General features: G+C 48.5%; 1 protein-coding gene across 3 annotated transcripts in view; it reads right to left on the reverse strand.

The window, feature by feature from the left end:
* Positions 1–17,795, reverse strand: part of HTR4 (5-hydroxytryptamine receptor 4) — a 140,664-nt gene extending 122,869 nt beyond the window's left edge. For all 3 annotated transcript variants that reach the window (XR_010374217.1, XM_064459001.1, XM_064459002.1), the window contains exon 1: positions 17,663–17,795. The gene's annotated coding sequence lies outside the window, so the exon portion shown is untranslated. The remainder of the gene's footprint in view (positions 1–17,662) is intronic.
* Positions 17,796–22,267: the final 4,472 nt, after the last annotated feature.

A 22,267-nucleotide genomic window follows, 5' to 3' on the forward strand; every position in this document is an offset into this window, starting at 1 on the left:
ACCATCTGTAAAAATTACTTCCAAGTCAAGCAAGCCTTCACGGTCACTCAATACTAATAATTTGTTATTTTGGTCTTTTTTTTTCCTTCCTATTTGTCATTCCTGGGAAAACTCTTCAGGGTGAGACCTGTCGTTTTCTCCAAATGGATCCAAGAAAAGCCTGATTTATGCTTCTCTGGACTCTCCCATCACCTCTGTCCCTGAGCAGCACATCATCTGTTTGCTCTCAGCAATCCTTTCAGATCCTTCCAAACACATATATTCATCATCACATACTTTTCTGCTTAGAGTTTATTTTACCCTAAAATCTCTTGGCTCCAGCAATACTGCACTTTTTCCGTGTGTCCTAACGTGCCTTTTCAAGATACTATTCCTTTGGGGAAATAAAGTAAAAATCCTAACTTTAGAGTTGATTCTCTCACTACATCAACTAATTCTATTTCCTTCATTAGAATCAAATATGATACCCACCAGCACAAGAGATCCAGCTAACAGTACTATGGCCATAACCTCTCTGTAAATCCCTTAGAAATTAACTGTAGCTCACAGATCTTTGAGTGCTGGTATCAATTTATTGATTTTTATCATAATCATGATGTTAATATCTCCTGCACACAGTACAGTAATCCGCACCTCCTGACACTCTGGTGCACAATGAAGCTGCCTTTGAACAATCACACCACTCTCATCTAGCTCAGGAAGCTCCTACAGACACACTATTATTTAAAACAACTGTGATAAAAGACAAATAATAAAAAAAAAGACTGAAGAGCATATGCTCTACAGCAGAGGCCAAGAAGGGACAGGGAAGGTTGCACTGTCTGCAGTTTGCTGTTGAAGTTAAATGTGGATTTATAACTGATTGGATCTTCTGTAATAAACCTTCCTACACACCTGACTTCCCTGAGATCTTTTCTAACACTCCTACTGATGCATGAAACCATTTCCATAGGATTTGTTAAAACTTACTATAATGGGTCATCAAGGTTACTATATCACTTGCAGTGCAGCTTGTTACGGGTATGGCTTTTGCACGTGACTAACAGCCACGTCCACTAAAAGCCAGTGTCCATGGACTGTGAATTTATGAATATCATGATCTGTGTGTGTTTCATTCAGATTTTGGACCTTAGCCCGCATACTTCCTACCCTAGACCTTGGAGATCCCAAGTGTGTAGGCACCATTTGAACTAACTTCTGCAAACCAGTTTCATTTCTGCACACTCTTTGGATGTTCATGTGGCTCTTTTTCACATGGAAAAGCCGTACAGGTAACAAGCTTTAGGTAACTACTCCCCCAGTCTTTACCTGGGGACCACAATATATGAGACATAAGAGCCATAAAGCATTCATACACAGGTAAGTTATCCAGCAATATGGTGTTATAGCTGTTTTACAGCTGCAGACCAAAGGTTTTCAAAGGCATGTATGGTCATTCATTCAGCATTCTGGGGTATCTTTTTTTAAATCCATTAATGTCTCTTTTCACACAGTTCTCTCAGCTACTCCAGTTACAGAACACAAACTGTTCATTTGGTGGAGGCTTAGGAACATGCCTGGGGAATAACATTCTCCTCAGAAGGTCCCACCTGGACCTGCTACACAGGTCAGAAAAAAGACAAAGCTCTAGCCCAGACAACCCTGTTGAACAGCCACCAGCAATAAGAGAATAAAAGATAAGAGAATAACTAATCAAAATGCATTTCTATTGCATTTCTATAACAACGGTAATATTCTTTTGGAAGGGTTTATTCAGCTGTAAGATGTAACGGCAACCCCTAACTGTCAGCGTACAGTTCAGAGCACACTGCACAATTGGCCAAACAGCCAGGAGAAGGGCGGTCAGGAGTGTACGTCTCAGAGATGGAGGCTGAGACAGAGTTAGGAGGATAAGAGAGAGCTGCTTAACTCCAAATTGCATATTTCGTTCAGAAAAACAACTCTTCCCCTCCTCCCTGCCTTGGGAATAAGGACCTAGCCTCCTTCACATCTAAAGGCAAACCTAAAGTGAGCAAGGAAAGGGGGAAGGAGGTGCGGAAGATTCCAGTTATCGGCTGAAGCACTGGTTGGCTGTAGCGCTCACTGGTGGGCTGTACCCCAGGCAGCGCATCACACTTTTATAGGTTTTTGGTGTTGTTTTTTTTTTTAATTTCTATATACCTCTGAGTCCAACAGAGAGAAGAGATTTTGAGCTGATGCTCTTCTCAGGTCAGCAGAGACAGCCAGAGGTGCCTTTCTGAATTATAACCATGGTCCCAATTTTCCCCCAGAGATGCCCCTAGGAAGCTGTCAGTACCAGCCTGCAGCCCTGCTCTGGTGCAGCCCTGTGCGTGGTACAGCCCTGCTCCTTCTCCTCCTCCTCCTCCTCCTGCTTCCAGGCTGAGCTCTGGCTGAGAAGTGAAGGCATGGAAGCGGAGGAGGGCAGGCTGAAAGCTGGGAAGAGCCCTCTGAGCCTTTCAGATGTCAGGAGCTGGCTTGAAGCTTTTCAGCAACAGACCTCTGCCTCCCCAACCCCTCTTTGTTTTCTGAAAGCAGGGGAACGTGCTCCCTCAGGTGTAACTTTTCGGCTGCACAGACCTCTGAACTGTTTGTTTGACTGTGTGGAACATCAAAAGGAAATGTCAGTGAGGTCTCTGCGATCCCTGTTCTGTGAGGCCAGGTTTTTATGTCCGTACTCACAGCAGACTACTTTATTCCTGAAGCAGTGACATTCAAGGCTCTGTTTAATGAGTGAGATAGTGGTCAATACAACAGACACCAGTTCACTTCTCCCTATTCATCAGTCTGCTGCTTCCCCTCCCTCAGCCAGTCCCTCTACTGCTTTACCCCATCCCATGCCCATTGCTAAAACCCTTCCTTATTAAAAGTAATAGATTGGGCATTTAATTTTCTCTTTGCATGGCAGGAAACTACATCAGGTCCTGCTACGGATGATCCAGAAGCAAAGTTTCAGCTCACTTAGTACAAGTCACTGTCTAATGCAGGAAGGGATGCTATCAGCTCCAAGCGGTCGGCTATGGCATGCTAGTTACCTCTGAAATGTGTTCACTCAAGGAATTAATGGGCAGAAATCAGATGTTTTCCTGCCTGTTTTCATCACAGCTCAACAGAAATTGGGATACAGATGGGGAAAGTGCAGGGGAGAAGGAGTGTGAGATGTGATGAGAGAACCAATCCATCTTCAGATGAGGAACTGATTTTGCATATTCTTTTCCTGCCTTTTTTTTTTTTTTTTTTTTTTTTACAGTAAATAAAGAATTAAGGAAGATTGATGAAAATGTGTCCATTCAGGCAGAAGCTGAATTTCCTGCTAATTGCTTTGGTATGGTGAGGAAAGAGGGAAAGCATTGGGACATTACAATAAGCAGTAAGTGGTGTGGTTGGTGACTACCCAAAACCTTGTGCCTGCACATATGTTGCTAATGATAGAAATTAGAGAAGCGTTCTTAGAAAAGCCCCCTATTTAGTGAATTATGGTGAACATTAAAAAAAGATCCATCTTATAGGCAGCCAGAGAAGTGGAAAGTCTTTTATCATTGCATTTATCTTGGCTGAACAAATAGTGTCCAGGCTCTGCTCCCCAGCTTTCCCCTGCACCAGTCTCACGTGCAACGCAGCTCCCGCAGGCCCCAGCTGTCCCCAGGCACCTGCTCGCCCACCAAGGGACCCAGCGTCTCAGACTTGCCTTAGGGCGGGAGCCGGCTGAGGGCAGAATGAAGAGTGGCTTTGCCAAAGCCCACCATGAAAAGGAGCAGCACAAATGAGATTAACCCTTGTCGTCCACTAAGTCTGTCCGTTTCTCTGCCTGCAGAGTGGATCTGGGTTCACACGGAGGGGGAAGCCGATAGGGAATGTATGCTGAACAAGCACCAAGAGGTATTTGGATATGCATCCTCGATGCACTCAGGAAGAGGGCAGGTTACAACGTACCCTTTAAAAACACCCCAGCAATGAGCATAAAGTGTCTCTGTACAGGGACACAGGAAACACTGACCTGAGACAACCTCCTCCCCTGCTATCTGTATCTTCGGTTTATTATATTTAACCATGCTTTTGATTCAAAGGAAGAACATCCAATGGAAAAGAGCATCAAAATCTTTCATCAGCACCAAATTAGCAGATCCAATAAAACCTCTAGTCATGACCAAATCAGCAGATCTGGTTAAGTAACGTTTTTCCCCTTGAGTTTTCTTTGTGATCTTGGCTTTTCCACAAAAAAAAACAGGCTACCCTGAAAACAGACTTTTCCCAAAGGAAGTTTCCATTTGTTACTTAAAACCAAAACAGTACCAAGAAAATCTGCTAGGTCTGTCATTTAGTTGTTTCCGCTCCACATTTCTTTTCAGACAGACTGCGAAACAGCTTCTTAGGCCATGGAGAGAAAAATCAGACAGAAAAAAAGGGCTGGGAGAGACCCTGAGGAGCTGTTTAATCAGACCCAACTATATTTTAAGCTGCTGTAGATGGCACTTGGGGATGGAGAGTCCACATTCTCCTTATGCATTCTCACAGGGGGAATACACATAGGGATTATTCTAGGGTCTCTCCTAAACCTTTCTTGATGCATTTTATTGCTGTGACTTCTTTTCCTACCCCCAGCAGACACTGAGGTCCGTTTATTACTCTCCTTTCTGCAGACACTCCTGCATCTGAAGAGCAGCCACAAATCTGCCCTGGCCGCACTGACACTGACAGAGCCCAGCCTGCCCCAGCTCTGCTCTTCTCTCCTGCTGATTTCTGAGAGCTCTCCCTGACCTCTCCCATACCTTTCCTGAAGTGCAATTCCCAAACCTGAAAAGGGTGCTGAGAGGAATGACTCCTTCCCCTGCCTTACATATCACATTCTTCTGTATGAGCGCTGCTACCGTGTTAGCTCTTTTTCGGTATTAGTTGGTGGGTTTTGTTGATTCCCTGCTTCCTGTGTATAACTTTCATGTCCTTTACCATGCATACCTTCTGAACTGGTCATTTTCCATCTACTTCTTGGGCAGTCAGTGATTCCTGCCTAAGCACAGCTCATCATCATCATCAGGTCCATCAGTCTTCATATCAAAATCCTTCCCCAGCAGCATGAGAAAGTCTCAGGAGAGAGATTTCTGAGTTTTGCACTTGATCCATCTTCATAACCTCTCAGTCAGGAGAGGTGGGCACTCGGGTGCAATAAGGTTGACCCCCACCAGGGCCTGATAGGAAGCAGACTCTGCACCCAGTTCCTGATACAAGACACGTGCATCTCTGCCACCTGGGCTATGAAAACATGTCGCCAAGAGCTACATGCTCATAGTGACTTCCTGCAAATTTTCATGGCTCATGACTGAATTCAGGAGGAGCAGACCACACTGCAGAGGCCATCACACATCTGACATCCCAGTGGAAGTGGCAGATTCCTGCAGACAAAGTTGATTTCCCAGAGGGAAGCCTGCCACATGCTAGGGAAAGCTCAGCAGAAACCCTCACACAATGTGATCTTAAGATCTGTTTAGGAAAACTGTCTGTATTTATAATCAAGCCTGGGTGTATGAATGTGGCTTCTTGTTCATTCATATGAGATGCATCCACTCCCAGCAGGGAAAATGCCATCTTGATGTCGAAATAGGAGCTCATGATCTCATCCTCCTTACGTGGCCAAGCACATGACACCATGTTTATGCCAGCCTTGTACTCCATCCCCAGCGCAGCACTGGCTGGAGGACACACTATACCTGATCCAGTACATAGCCTGCCAGGACAAAACCCACTCCGTTTAAGAGTGTTTTGACAAACTTAGATGACTGACAGAGGGCATGCAACCACTTAGTACTTCGCATTTCTGAGGGGGCACATGGTGTCATCAACCTGAATTTGTCCTCACATGGAAGCACAGCTTTACCACATATAAGTACGTTAAAACGTAACTTCACATACAGCTGTTTACTGTAGAATCTGGAAGGCAGTGTTCCTTGGACCTGGCTCTTTCCTCAGCTGCTCTCAGCACCATTAACAATTTCATTTATGGCTTAGCATTGCTCGCAAAGGCCGCATAGAGGAGACAAGTTTACAAGCAAAAAGGCTCCAGATAGTCTGCCAGTGCCTCCCCTATTAACAACAGAGCAGCACAACTGATGAGGAACCCCTGCCTTCATTTGGCCAAGTAGCATAGAAAACGTAATTCACTCGTCCTTTAAAAACTGCAGGGGGGCAAAGAAACTTAAACTCTAGCAAGGTTTTTGCTGTCTAAGTAATGCTCTTATAGAGGGACAGCCAGAAGAAAGCTGAAGGGATGAAGACCTTTTCCCACAAAGTCTCCACAAGCAATGTGGAAAATCCATCTCTCTGCCATAAAAGGAGGGAACTAGTGTTGCTCCGTCCTCCACAGCAACCCCTACAAATTCTCTGGGATCCAAATTTTAAATCCTTTTTGGTGTTGTCCACCCATCTCTTATTTCCCTATTTAACGGGAAGAAAAACATCTCCTTTAAAAGCAGGTTCCTCCATGAGCTCCACCACCGCACGATGCACACCCTCCTCCCTTTGCCGAGCTCAGGAGGTCACCCCGGGACATGGTGGTCAGCAGGCACTTCATGGGGGCCTGAAAGTCCACCTGAAATGGGCTGGACACAAACTCCTGGAGGAAGACAACCTCTTGTGGCTGGCAGGCCACCAGCCCCTGCATGTGCAGGCTGTGACAAGGGGGAAGGAGAGCTGCAGAAAGCCTCCTGCATGCCTCTCCCTGTGCTGCAGCTCTCTGGGGAGATGAAATGCATCTTCCCTCTCCAAATCCTTGCTCGGCTGTGCTGCAGCAACTGCCATCGGTCCTGGGAGAACCTCACATCTGGCCCCAGCTGCCGTCACAGGGTGCTGAGGGTCAGGCTGGCACTGTACAGCCCCACCAAGGAACACTTTCCCTGGAGGAGGAAGGCAGGAGATGCAGGCAGTGATGTGGAACTGGGAAGGTTTGCCCAGCAGCCTTGCTGTGCTGGCTGCTTGATGCAGTGCTAGCTATGCTGCATGGTGGCATGGTGTCCCATGCCTGACACTGTTTTTGCCTGGGGTTTGAGCTTCAGTGAAGGATGAGAACCTTATGAAGTTCAACAAGGAGAATTGTAAGGTCATGCACCTGGGAAAACATAATCTGGGAGTGCAGCACAGGCTGGGATCCACCTGGCTGGAGAGCAGCTCTGTGGAAAGGGACCTGGGGGTCCTGGTGGACAGAAAGCTCAACATGAGCGAACAGTGTGCTGCTGCAGCCAAGAAGGCCAACAGGATGCTGGGTTGCATCAAAAACGGCATCGCCAGCAGAGAGAAAGAAGTCATTATTCCACTCTACTCAGCGCTTGTCAGGCCACACCTGGGGTACTGTGTACAGTTCTGGTCCCCTCTATACAAAAAGGACATGGACAGGCTGGAAGGGGTCCAGAGAAGGGCCACCAAGATGATCAAAGGACTGGGAAGCTGCCATATGAGGATAGGCTGGGAGAGCTGGGTTTGTTCAGCCTTGAGAAAAGGAGGCTTAGAGGGGATCTCATCACCATGTACCAGTACTTGAGGGGCAGCTACAAAGAAGATGGAGACTCCCTTTTTACACAGAGTCCCATGGAGAGGACAAGGGGGAATAGACACAAGTTGCTCTTGGGGAGTTTCCAATTGGACACCAGAGGGAAATTTTTCACAGTGAGGACAGTCACCATCGGAATAATCTTCCCAGGGAAGTGGTTGACTCGGCCACGTTGGACACCTTCAAGAGTCGTCTGGGCAGGGTGCTGGGCCACCTTGTCTAGACTGTGCTCTTCCTAGGAAGGTTGGACTAGATGATCCCTGAGGTCCCTTCCAACCTGTGATTCTGTGAGTGTGCGCTGTGTTTGCCATTTTTCTTTGCAGAAGTTTTTGGGGTGCTTTTCCTGCTGTTGTTGCTTTTCACCAGGCTTTTTTAAGTCTTCATCACCTAAAAATGTTTTCATGTGCCAAGATTAGAGCTTTCGATCTCTCTTGGGTTCCCTATTTTTAGATCCTTGATCTGGGCTGTCATTGCTAATTTTTTTGTATGTTTGTTTTTAAATAAACAAAAGCTGTAATAATTAATGTCTGGGGACCCAAAGAGGAGTGAAGGATCAGTTGTTTGCTAAAGAAGAGGGATGCGGCTGTGGAAGAGAGAGGAATTGACTGGGAAACACTGCAAAGCCAAACATCCCAGAATACCTCACAGCTCATCTCTCAGGCAGCGATGCAGGGAGGCAGGGAGTTTTTGGGATGCAGGTAAACACAGATGGGCCAAACAAAGGCAGTCAACCTACCACCATTATAATTCTTACTAATAATAAACAATGGAGTTTACTCACAGATCACAGTGCTCATCTTCAAAGTGGCATGCTGCAGGAATGCTTGGCTACTAGAAACCCTTCATCTGACCCAAGCCTTTCTCTTGCCCTTCTGCCTGGCCAAGTGAATCCTGGTGCGTTGCTGGCTCTAGCAGTGCAGTGCAGCACAGGGACTAGCAAAGCAAGAGAGGAGTACACGGGCTGTGCCCCCTCACCCTCCACAGCAACCACCCACCAAGGCAAGGGCTCCAAAATCCATCCTGGGGGCCACCAAGTGTAGGTGGAAGACAGGGAAAGTCTGGGCTATGTTACATCAAATGCAAAATATGCAGTTATCCGATTTACCCAAGAACTACAAAAAAACTGAAGTATAAATCAGCTTTCAAAGACTCTTTCATTCCTTACCAAGCCAATGTCACCATCCCTGGCTTGCAGGCTTGGCTCAGAGTGACTATTGAACACAGGCCCCAACACCCAACCAGCGCTGCAAATGGGAGAAGCCTGGAAATATATGAGATGCCACCTGGGTCCCCAGTGCTGTCATTTGGAAAAGACAACCCTAAAGCCTGCCCTGGAATTAAAAGCTCTTCCCTCAAATGTGGTGAAAGCAAGGTTGAAGACTATTCCTTGAAGACAAAGCCAGCAGTTTTTAATCAGCTCCTGTGATTTTCCCCAACCAGCAAGGCTCTTAAATTCATACCAGCAACAAGATGCTTACTTTGTGCTTCTTTGACATGCCCCTACAGTAAAAGACAGCCTGGCTCCTAATGAAAGACTTTTGAAGCTGCAGATGCTGAATTGCCTGTGTCTCTGAGAGCAGGTCCATATGCAACATGACCTGAAAGACAGATCCAAGAACATGGATAACTCCAGAATGGGAAGCAGATGTAGGTAAAGAGGAGGGAATGGGAACTTCATCTTCCACCAGCAGCAACTGGCTCCACACAACTGGCTCTTACATGCTTGCACAGTGGGCCTCTCTGCACAGGTCCTGTTTTACTTCCATCAAATTCTCACCGACTCTCCTCAGAGTGAGGGCAGAGGGGTAATGTCCAGACCCATAGCACTGCATATCATGAGCAAATCCAGCCCAAAAGAATCTCTTGTACCTTACAATTGTCCCACAGTGTGTCAACTGTATTTTCTCTTCTCAAAAAAAAAAAAAAAAACACACCACAAAAAAACCCACCCAACTTTGCACTTCTAGAAAATATTACTTTTTCTATAAATCTCCTAAAGTTAAGAAGGGCACTACAAGCCCCAAATATTCAGTCACCTGCTATCTACCCCATCTAGCCTCTGACTCCCTCCCTCTCCTGCCCCTCCAGGCAGGAAGGCTATACGCATCAAAGTATTTACTGATTTATGCAGTCTGTGGAAGCCAAGAAAACTTTCTGTTTCCCCTGGGTACTCTGGGGCTTTACAGCATAACACAATGCTGTGAGGTGAACCTGGCTGCTCCACCTTTGCCGGCTGTCAGCGTGGGCATGCAGGGTGTTGTCCTGCAGAGCTGCTGTGCTCTTCCTGCCACATTTCAAGCAAGAAGCTGAAGCATCGAAGTTCTCCTATTTCTTCTCACTGGCAATAGCAGGACACCAGTTTTTTGTCTAAGTTTAAACAGGACAGACCTGCACTATCCTCCTTAATACATCAAGCAGATCATGTCTCCAGCAGAGAGCGTTCCCAGGGCAATGAGTTAACTCTCCTGGTTTCATCCCAGAAAACACTGGCTTCAGAGTAAGTCCTGGAATCCATGCAACACAGACAGGTTTTTCTTTAGTTGTCTGTCAGGACCTTTTGGTTTCTAATGCTTAGCATATGCACATTTGAACTAAATTTGGTTTAAAAGTCGGCTCAGACCCATGTGAACGATGGTACAAAGTGCACCGGGGGCGGGGAACACAGCGAAGGAAAGGAACTGCCCAGCTGGCAGGAAGGATGGCATCACCACCCTAGAGGGTGGCTCGGAAGGATGGCTCCTCTCTGGGAGCTCACCCACACCGTTCTGGTGCAGCATGCTCAGCCTCCAGCACCCTGCCCAACCCTGGCGATGCCGCAGTGCCAGCATCCCCTTTTCTTCTTCCCATGGGTCGCTATTCATCTTCTGCCCAGTAAATAGGATGTTGCTTCCCGAGGTGCCCTACTAATTTGAACAGCCAGGCTCATGAAGTGAGGCACAATGTAGCGTGCCAGGTCTGGGCTCCAGCAGTGAGCCCTGACTCTCTTCTCTCCCCATACAGGCTCCACCTGGCATGCACCAACCAGAAGACCATGTGTCTTCTCACAGAAGAAAACTCCCAGGAACAGCCTAGAGTTTGCCCCAAGAAGGCAAAGAAGGATTCAAACCACTACCTGAAATCACTCCATTTCATTCTGTCCTTCCGGACAGTGTTATATCGGCTGTTTGGAAATCCTCACCATCAAGTGAGAATTTAAACAGGTTTTGATGGGGGGTTTTGCCTTCTATTATTATTACAGAAGACAACTGGTTTATTTCTTTTTTATTATTCCCCATCTGATATTTTGGAATTAATCAAGAAGACATTTCCTTAGCTACGGTTTTCCTTTTGTTTGCATCTTTCTTTTGTAGGTAGGAGAGCAGAGAAGGCGATCAGAGAAGTCCTTTTCTGGCTTTAAAGATCTGCATATTAAATTAGTGATATTATTACTGTCAGCTTCAGTGTGGGCAAGATTTTCAGCTTCAGAATCGTTTTTTCCATGGATAAGCCCCTTTCACTGGCATAAATCTGTGCCATGTCACAATAGCAGAGTATATCACCTGTGCCAGGCACACTGCTAGACCTAGTCAAGAGGCTGGGGCTCTGCAGGACAGGGGTTTATACCTGGCCCTGCTGCTAATCACCAACACTGATTTAGAGAAGTCCCCTTTTCTCTCAGCATCCTTTCTAAAAGACTGAAACAACAGCACTGCCGTCTTCAGTAAAGCGTACAGAGAACGCACTAGTTTAAGACCAAGGTATTATTATAACAACAGTTTATGCTCCTTGACTACCTGGCCAATACTTTTTCTCACCTGGAAGTCTGGTGATAGCAACAGCAGACAGTACTTCTTGCTAAGGAGAAGGGTGATTTGGAGAACAACCCACGTGCTGGAGTTTAACCTAATGCTCTCTTTTCCTGTTGTGACTCTACCATTTGAACCCAGCAAAGGAGTTTCGCTGGACATAGCATTCTGCTGATTCCTAGTGTTCTTAGAAGATGCTTTCTCTTCATCTTTAACCCTTCTGCTCATTACTATTTCACTGATTCCTTTAGCCTCCCTTATCAGATACCTACATGTTCTAACTTCTAATTTATATTCATTGCTATTACCTTCCCTTATTTTTCTGGGTACAATGTTAACTGGTTTGGGGTTTTTATTTTATTTCCTCTTTCCCTTCTCTGCTAAATGATAAAAAGTTTGCTCAGCAGTTTTTCCTGTTAGGGAAAACATGTTTTTGTAACATGCCCATAGAGGGCCCATAAAAAGGAAGCACGTTCCACTGCTTTGACTCATCTAAAATCAGCTGCATCCTTCAGTCCTAACAGGCAGACCCCCGAGAAGGCAGGGTTAGGGTTAGATTAGGTTAGGTGGGGTTAGGTTAATAGTGGCAGCTTTGACATAGCTAATGTTAAAGCAGACATGGCACACCATAAAAGAAGCCAGCACTTCAGCAGATTGCCCCAGACATTCTCCTCTAACTTTTCTGGTCCATATGAAACCAGCCTGGACCTCACCTTGCCAATCACTTCACTACAAGGGCCTAATGGTTCACAAGTTCACACTCTTGTTCAGCTGAGGTGTCCCACTGGAGTCGGGACACCTTCTTGCCTGACAAGCAAGGACTCTTGCATTTGTTGGATCCAAATGTTCAGCTGCATCCTTCAAGTCATCTCAGGGAGATCCCTAAGAAAGGCTTTAATGGTGGCAAATGTGACTTCCTAATGTTAAAGCAGCCATGGCACACCATAAAATAGATGAATGCGTTTGTTGCCGTCCATCAGCCCAAATTAACCCTTCTGCACTTGAAGACAGTATTGTGAGCTTTTCATGGATGCTATGAGAGTGGGTGCTCACATACTGAAAGGGATAATGTAAAATTTTACTCATTTCAAGGACTTTCAAGCATTAAGGTGGAAACCTCAGGCAGGACTACCCACAGCGCAGGTGTCCCCTGGGGTGCCAGAGCCAAAGCCCAATAGCAGACTCTCCTGCTATGCCCCACGCACAAAGAATAAGAAAGGAAGACATGTTTTAGGGATTTGTTTCTAAAGACAAAGAACATGACATGGACCCTGAGCCTGGGTTTCTGCTGGGAGAGATGCCTTGCAAATGAATGGGGGGAACTGCTGGCCCAGAGGAGAGCCGACTGTGTCTCACCCCCCCTTTATTGTACAGCATCAAATCTGTCTCCATGGGAACTATAAGGGCAGAACTTGTCTGTGCCATCTCAAACGGAAAGGGGGGGGGAGGGGGGGGGGGAGCCAAAGAAAATAACAAGCCTCACAGCAATGTGGTTCTGAGCAAACAGAGCCTGAGCAGATGGCTGAGCAAGTGCCCCGCCACCACCCCACACCGGCCCTTTGCTTCACTTCCTCTAAGCTAGGATGAAGCCCTTACTCTGCAGCTCTGCTGTAGCCAACAGCAGCTTTGGCGCTCGGGGCTGTAAACTGTGCCGCTGCAACGCAAATGCTGAACAGTACCCACCGACCACAACTTCAGCTTTGCAATGTGTGGCTGAACACGACTCTTGCCCAGCCAGAGATCAGAAGGCAGGCACCAAGTTAGGGAGGGAAGCAGAGAGAGTGTGGGGATGCAGCCAGGAAACAGGTGCATGTGCGAGTGGGACCACACAGGCCTGCTTTTTGGAGGTGTTGAGCCTACACAGAGCTGACTGACTTCAAAGAATTCTATGGGTGAGAGCACCTTTACAGATGGAGATGAGGGCAGCATGGAATAGGTGGGAGTGAGATATACTGAAGGCAGGGTACTGATCTCCTGCCTCAGCTCCTTGAAATACAAATCCAGGGATCTCGGAAGCAAAGGGGAGAACCCAAAAGAAAATGCTCTCCCTGCTCAACTTTGTACAACAGGTCCAGATCCAACCTCTGCTGCACCAGACAAAACCAAGCCATGGCTCTGTAAAACCCAGGTCACCTATGAATAAGCAAACCCTCCTGTCTGCATCAGGACATGATAAAAACATGCCAGCATCACCAGCACAGAAGATCAGCAAGTGGCTTTTCACCATCACCTTCCCATCCCAGCCTAGAAGAGACTCAGGTGGGCTGCCGCTGCCCCCCAGCACCCATCTTAGAATGGTGCTTAGGATGACTCTCGCCCTGGAGAGCAGCTGCCACCCCACCACCCATCTCCACCAGTGCACAAACTGCTGGGCAAGTACACCTCCAGCTATTTTCTCTAATTGTTCCCCTAATCACATAAAATTGTCAAAGTTCAGTTTGCCTTCTTACAGGTAATTTGCGTTCTATCATGCATTGCTGGCTGTGTCTCTCACTGCAACCCATGTGTCTGCAGCCACTCAAATACATTAGGATTGAGGAGGGGCTCAAATTAGATTATTTGTTCTAATAAAAATAAGTCTAATGGAATTACACAACAAGACCAGATTAAAGTCAGCTGGTTTGAATGCACTGGTTTCAGTTTCATGTTAGCTGAGAGAACAAGCATATGGCTCATCCCCCACCTGTCTCCCAACCCCCCCATTAAGGCTCCTGTGGGAGGTAATCCACCCTCTGCACCAGCTGAGGCAAAGGTTAGATCACGCTGACGACCACCAGCTTTTTCAGAAAAGCAGCCGCCCCACAACAAAATGTACCAGGGCGAACAGGGAACCCCAAGAAACAGAAGTGCAAGGAGATTAAATGTGAAATCCATGAAGCACTTTCTCCCTCTTCCCCATAAATCGCTCCACAATGAGGTTCTTTGCAACTAAATGCAGCCTGCCCGGCTAAATACCAGCACTCACCTGTGCCCACATGGCAGAAACCTCAGGGCTGTAGCTGGCCCTGAGCCAAATAAATATGCCTTTGACCTTTGCTATGGCTTTATTCCTACACACATGCAGAAGGCAGGAGCAGAAAATATGCTGGTGTTCAGTCCTCTGGAGACCTGAAGGAACTGCCCTGCCTCCCCAGCCTAGATGTAATTCATTCATGGTGAGAAATGATGCCACACTTTCCCCCCCCCCCCCGCCCCACTACACCAGCATAGAGGAGGAATGAGATAAGACAGCTGAGGGCAAGGGTAGGCCACAAGTGCAGGCCTGAAGGTAGAAGTTGCCATTGCCAGCTGAGCCCAGTAGGGTGAAAATTTTGGGGGTCAGTGCAGGGCAAGCAGAAATTGTCCCCCTGCTCCTCGGCATCGTCATAGTCAGCGTTCAGAGTGAAAAACTCTGCTTCCTAGAGCAATCAACTGGGTTTCCAAAGAAACATCTACACCATTTAATTTGGTGTATTGGTCATCTAGACTTGGAAACTTTTTTGAGAGACTACCTGAGGAATGAAGCACAGGAATAACAACATCAGAACACAAGACGGTCTCTAACTTGGCACCCATTGCTGTCTTTTTCAGCCAACTGCCTAGGGAAGCTGTAAGTGGATAATTAATTAGTAGTCTTCCCACAAGGGAAGATTTTCTTTAACCCTTAGGAGCTTAGCGATCATTGTGCCCCAACACAGGAGGCTCTATTGACTTGGCACACCGTCACCCCAGGTGTTCAGCCGCAGAGTTCACAGTATTTACACGAATGTGCACCATAGTCCTTGTGCTAGATCCCTAGGCAGCTAATATCAGCATGGCTCCTCAATAAAATTACTGAGAATACTTCCATTTACAGAAGCTGGGCATCTGCATCTGTGAAGCACCCCGAGCATGGGGCAATCCTACCCCTCTTCTCTGCTCCTGTTCACCAGCAAGTGTTGGAAGGACAACATTCCTCTGCTTTTCACTCAAATGACAGCTTTGCTTTCAAACGCAAACCCACCACAAATATTTCCATATTGTGTACCATGACAGCTTGGACATGCAGGGCAATACATTGCCTCCTCACACCTTCTTGGCATATGCTCCATACCCTTCGCTTGCTGCTCCTCCAGTACAGGAGACAGGAGGAAGTGTGGTGGACTCCCCACAGAGGACACCCTGGTCCTCAGCTCAAGGTGCTCAGCTCCTTCTTCCGTCCCAGCACACCACAGCACCAGATCTGGATCCTTCCCTGTCCTGCACATTCCCCCAGGCACTGCCTCCTCCTGCCTCCAGCCAGGAGCAGAGGAGTTTGGAAAGCAGGAGACACTTCAGGTGTCCTCAAAGGAAAAGTGGGGAATTCCCATCTCCTCCTCTTCATCACCCCTCTCACCACAGGCTGCCTGCAGTCCTCTGTCCCATGTCAAACTGTATCTCCCTTGCATTCATCAGGCAACCCCTTCCACCACCTCCAAACAGACAGTTCTGACCCAGAGGACTTAGACCTAGACTGGCAGGCACCCTTGCCGGGAGGAGTACCTTGCTCTTTGTCCTGCCTCCCACTTCCTGGTGATAGGGACTACTCAGAAAAGGGGAGCAAATGTGGGAAACCAGGCATGGCAGCTGGCTCTAGGGGCTGGGGAGGAGGAGGTGGGGGTTCACTGATGGTGCTCACAGGAACACAGTTGGCGCAGAGGAGCTGCATGTACGATTTGGAGACTTCCTAGAGGGCCTTAATGAGCCAACAAGCACAGTCAGTGCACTTGTTCCTCTTCTCTTAAATCAGTGTTTACACAGTCCTGGGGAAATTAAACTATTTATGTCGGTACCCAGTAGGAGACTGTTTAAGGAAATAAGATAAACATACCTTAGTGTGTAAGTACTTATTATTTAAGCAAACACACAGGTTCGTTCATATGTTTGTTTTTCAACGGCATTACTGGACGGTGCTGACAGTGCCGAGGTCAGGCTGGGAGAGGAGAAAGGAAGGAGTGAAGGTCTTTTCCAAGGAGAGGAAGGCGGCTGCTGCTCCTTGCACATGGCAGGAGTTCCCCCTCCTGGCGGGAACGCTGCAGGGAGCCGGGTCCCCGGGGTCACCCCCGCCTGGTGGGAGCACCTGTGGCTCCCTCACTATATTTTCCTCCAAAGAGCAGTCGGACTGCTGCAGCATCCCGAGCTGCCTTCCCCAGAGGCTGACCTCAGCCAGGGATCCATCATCCCCTGCTACAATGACAAATTCGACTAGTATCCTAAAAAACTCTACCTTACCTTTGCTATCCCAAGCAAAAACAGTCAGCTGCTGTAACACGGGACAGAGAAAATCATTCTCCCTCCAGAAACACTGGGCAATATTCCCGTTAAAAGAAAAGTATTTTATTTTTAAAAAGAAATGAAGTCATGACATCGCACACTTCAAAGCACGGTCCAGGCCAACTGGGACCTGCCTAGGAGCTTAAAGCTGGCAAACCAGGGCCCAGCTCCTTCCTCGCTGCCCTGAAGCAGCAGAAACTTGTAGCTGCATAATGTTTTTATTACTCACCCTTCTATTAAGTTTCCAGAGGGGAAGTTTGTTTTGGAGCTAGGAAAGACGCCTCAGGGGGTTGAGGAAATGACACTAGTGTCACACTCACAGACACAGCTCTGTCTCTCCCGGTGTCAGATCCACAGACTGGCTCCACTCCCAGTACCTGCATCAAAGCGCTTAGACACGAGCAGGACCAGCTAACTTTCCTCGGCTTCACTAAGTCTGAACAAGGTGCGTGTTCAGCAGCAACAAAACGCTTCGCTTCAACGACGCGAGCTTGGAAGGGGCACAGCGCTCGGACAGCTCGGATGTGATGGGAAGCTTTGCACTACGGACCCTGACTGCCGGAGCACGGAGCTGCCTGAACCCCCGGGCTCCGCTCCTGGAAAACACCTTCTTCCTTCCGTGGCTTCACGTAAACGAGGTTTCCCGCTCCCGCCGAGCCCCACCGGTCCCTGTAACTCCCCCGGTGGCCCCGGGCTCCTGCCCTGGCCCGGCCGCAATAACGCTTCTCGCCTTCCTGCGCATCACTAGTGGGAATTCCAGCAGTTAGGCGAATGCCGCGAGTTGATCAGACACGGAGGCAGGGAAGCCGGCGGGCACACGCCCTGGGCACGAACACCCGTGCAAAACCCTCCTGCCCGCCCGCCCGGCTGCGCCCCCACACGCGTGGCAGCCCTTCACCCGGCCGCGGCTGCCGGCGCCCACGGGTGCCCGCGTCCTTCCCCAGGCAACCGCGGATCGGGCTTCCTCCCCACCGGGACGCCCCCGGGTACCACCCCAGCCGCGCGCGGGCCCCCCCCCGGGGCAGGAGGCACCCCGGCCCTCCCCGCCGCCCCCCGGCTCCCCTGGCCTCACCATCGCCGTGCCCGAGCCCCGCGGCTCCCCCGCTGCGGCTCCTCATCCCGGCGGCGGGGCTGGACGGGGCCGGTGCGGTGCGGGGGGGCTGCGGCGCTGCCTGCCGAGCAGCCCCCGCCCCCGGCCGCCCCGCCCCGCCCCGCCCCGCCCCGCCCCGCCCCGGGAGCAGAGGGGCTGCCGGGCCCCACCGCCCCCCACCCCGGCTCCTCCCGGCTCCCCCTTCCCAGCCAGCCCCGAGAAAAGTTGGGTCCGTCCCCTCCAGGCCGGGGGGCTGCGCCCCCGTGTCCGTGTCCCCCCCCGCCGGCGGCTCCGCCCGCCCCCAGCAGCGCTCGGATACATCCCGGAGCTGCCCCGGGCGCTCAGGGCAGGACCAGCCTCCCTCCATCCCGGCGAAGGCTCTCCGATGCTTCACTCTCTCTCCCTCTCTCGGCTTTTGACGCCAAGTTCAGCGATTTGTTTTTTTGTTTGCGGGCGAAAATAGCGGAAGGGAAGTGGAGCCCAGTGAAATAAATGGCGGGAGTGCATCTTTCACTTGCAGTGTCAGCCCTGTTCATTTGACATTATACAAGTTTTGGCAGCTGAAAATCTGGCCCTGTGACCCTTACAAACCTCAGCCTTGGCAGCGGCAGGTGCCACAACCAGTTCATCGTCTGAATTTTTAAAATACCTATTGGGATATTGGACTGAGCACAAAAGCAGGTTCTGAGGAGCTCCATCCTCAGGCGTGCTGCCCTTCCACATCTGGATCTGCATTTTGTGGTCTCAAGGTTTCAAGTGACAACGCCTTTCTGCAGTTTCTCCTTTGCAAAGTGCCTATAAACCTCTGGTGAAAGCACGAGGCTCAGTACTGACTGCTGCAGGAAGGATTTCTGACCAGACCTGCTTCTGGAAACGAAGCAGTATTTTTCCAAATGCCAGCACGCAGCTTCAGCCGCAGCTCCAGGGTCTAGCTGGATTCCCTCCATCACCGGTACCTCTGGGTCTGCCTGAGACTGGGTCCTCCATTCCCTCTGCGTGCCCTAAGAAACATACACAACAGCTGCTGCTGATAGGGATAACTCACAAACCTAAACCGCAGGGCAGGCCCTTCGGCTTGGTCTCTCCAGCTTGATGCAACTTCTGGCTGCAAGCATTGGCAGATCCGGCTCTGAGAGACTGAGTCTGATCAGTGAGACCCCCGGCGTGGATCCAGCAGACCACTGCACCCATACAACGCCTCTCGGGCTGTGTGGGTCACACCGAGGGACTTCGCTGGGAGCTCTTCAGGCTGTCCTTTCTCAGAGCAGAACTGCATTGGAACTGGGTGATCCAGAGGAGTACACACAAGTTCAGGGGACTAATTTGGTTTGTAGCCGTTCGTTTTGTGCCCTTTAATCACAATTTTGGTCGTTGCACCTGGAAAAGGGACATCTTTGATGGTGTGTAGATGCAGGAGAAACAAGAGTACCCACCAAATCGCAATATATGTTGCTTGCTGACAAGATAAAGTTTCAAAAAACAAGTGTACATTAAACACAGCTTACTATCAACTTGTTTAAAAGCACCCATTTTTTAAAGTTCAGAGGGGTTTTGGCAAAGATCTTTCAACTGCTTTCTCCAAAAATTTGGTGGTGTTTTCAGCCGGCAGTTGAAATAGCCAGGCTGCCAGGCCTCCTGTTTGTTGCATGCATTTGTTCATCACTATAGTAACTGAAAGACAGACAAAGAATAACAGTAAGAAAAGTAAAACAGGATCAAATCCATGAAGAAACACCTTGTCATAAGTTGGATTTTCTCAGACTTGCACCACCCAGGACAAATTGGATGAGTCTGGTCTGAGAGGAGCAGGGATGGGTCACTTTAAAACCATAAGTTAAAGCGTTCCTGAAACAATTTTGTTTTGCCTTCATTTTCTTCTCCATAGTGCTATCATGAGCTTTCTGGACAACTCATCATTATAGCCTCGAGTTTTAATGCCAAATCTGTAATGTGGCTTGATGTCTGTTCATGGAGTGAGCACTCGTAACTCTTCTTTCAAGATCTGAGTCCTCAGAGCAGCTTCTCACTTGCCTTCACCGTTGTTCTGAGTCAGGATCTCCAGCAGCAGCTGCTCATGAGCCTGACAGCATAAAAAGGGAAGCATCAGAGCTCTGAGCCAAGCACGTGCTGCAGTTTGCACAAGTAGGCGAACTGAAGTCAAACGGGTTTAGGAGCTTTCCTAGCAGGCATGTAAATGCATCACTGGATCAAAAACCAGCAGCACCGTGGACTGGGATTAAAGATGCTTGCCCACATCCATCAAGTTGGAGAGTGATGGAAAAGTGAACCGAGCAGCCCCCTTCCCAGTGGCACTGCAGTAAGCTCCTGTCCCGGCCTTGCTGTGCTCACAGCAGTTTTAGAGAAATGCACTGAAAATGTGAACACCAGAAGGCAGATTCAAAACTTGCAGTTAGAGGAGGGTCTTGACTTCTTAGGCCCCATCTCCCCAGCCCCAGGGGTTAGAGCCAGGGTTAGACCACGCTGTGCTGGTAGGAGTTTGGTTATGTCCTGCTGGAGGCCAGGGCAGTGATCCCAGCCTGCGGACACCCATTGCATGAGCACTGGGGCCTGGTTGCTGTCTCTGCCATGTGATTCTTCACCTCCTGACCCTTTGGTGTGCCGGTGTTGCCAATATTTGGAGGAGAGCAATATTCTACATCACAAATACCAGGCGTGTATGGAGCCCTCTCTCCATCCAGGCAAAGCCTACAGCAGCAAAGTGTTTTGCTGTCTGGCAGAGTGGGTCAGGGTGGATCAACAGCCAAGGCAGTCATTCGCAGAAGCTTGAACAAAACAGAGCCCCTTGTGTAAAGATACCTGAATGTGAGGAGTACCCGAGCAGAGCGAGGTTGCCTGCCACTGCTCCTCTGCAGTCCCGGTCTCAGGATCCTGGCACTCTCTTTGCTTTGCCAGGTGCAAGCTGTGAAGCGGGGAATAGATTTTGATGCATGAAGGAGGCAGAGTGCAAGACCCTTCCATCACAGGGTGTTTCTGAACTGCAATAATAGTTCATGCTGAACCCCAATGCTGTCATCGCTTTTGGCCATACATCACACCTCCTTTTAATGCAGATTCCCCTCCAGGATTATCAAAGAGTTTATTCAGCCTGAATGGGATGCCTACAAAACTTTAATTAAATTTTTTAAATGAAAAATTGGAAAGGATTAGAGAGGAAGATAAGGCAGTGTTTTTTTCTTCTTTTTTCCCCCTCCTCCTTTTTTCCTTCTGTAAAAATAATAAAGCCAAAGATCTAGTTGGGGAAAAAAGCAGCTGAGTGATTCATCAGGACTGAATCACAGTCACTATGCAGTGGAATTCGCTGCCTTCTCTCCTGCAGTAGTAACTCCGTCACTGCTTTAGATCACTGGCTGCGCTTTCAGGCACAGATATAAGACAGAGAGAGGGAGATAAAACCAACTTAACAGAGAGGCATTTTGGTGTGCATGGCGTGTTCCCTTTGAACACAGCATGGTCTCCTTTGCCCAGTTGTGTGGGATGGGTTTTACTAAAAAGAAAGCTTGAATAAATTAAGTTTCTTAGGGTTATACCTGCCATTAGATCATGTAGTCCTCCCACTCTGTTGGGGAAGAACTTCTTTCTTTCTATTCCATTTTAAATGCAAGCTTCACCGCTCTCACTGGGAGGTTACCTCTGAAGTAAGGCCTCTGCCTGGGCCACCGCATCTATTGGTATCCAGACCTAAGCTGAATAGTCCAGATACAGTAGCCAAACACCTTGGGTTTCTCAGTTATTTGGATTCCAGTCCATTTTCTGAGGGAAACCATTGTGAAGAGGTGAGGCAGGAGGAAAATTCTGGTCTACATCTGATTTACTTCACCAGCTGATTTGGTGCTCGTCCTTACTTAGAATTATGTCTCACTGTTGTCACCACCTCCTTTCCTTACATTATTCATTACTGAGTCCAGGGAACACTCTGGATGCTACAGCATTGCCAAGCAGCCAGGTTCTTGGACTCAGGATAAAAGTGCTCAGCCTGAGCTAAGGTGGGAAGCAGTTCAAAACCAGAGCAATCAAAAGGAAGAGGGTCACACCAGTGATACCTAAACAGACCGCCCTTCGAATAATCAAACTCCAGCACCTGTGGTATGAAATCTCACTGCTTGCAGAGCACTTTCATTTAATCACCGTACTTTATTTATAACATTATGTGGATCTATGAATCTAAAATCCAGTTTAAGGCAGGTCTGACTTTTAGCTTTAAAGGAGAACATTTGTATTTATTTTTAACAGCGTAACTATCACTGTTATTACACAGACATCATTAATGCAGGTTTCATCTGAGGGTTGCAAAATTATTTTGCAAGCATTAAAATGCCATCTCAGAGTGACCCTTTGAGGTATTTATTTTCTTGAGACCAAAGGAGAAACCAACGCAAGGGGCAACCATGTCAGGACCAGCTGGAGAGTTAGAGCTGGAGCAGGACCAGGCAACTGCCTGCTGCCTGCGGGACCAGGGCTCCCCTCTGCAGAGCAGGGCAGCTTCTCCATGATGGGTGGCCTGAGCTGTCTTTTGCAAAAAACCTCTTTCTCCATCAACAGCCCCAACTTTTAAATGGCCAGAGGTAT

Source organism: Phalacrocorax carbo, chromosome 8 (assembly GCF_963921805.1).
Source record: "Phalacrocorax carbo chromosome 8, bPhaCar2.1, whole genome shotgun sequence".
In the NCBI taxonomy this organism is placed as follows: domain Eukaryota; kingdom Metazoa; phylum Chordata; class Aves; order Suliformes; family Phalacrocoracidae; genus Phalacrocorax; species Phalacrocorax carbo.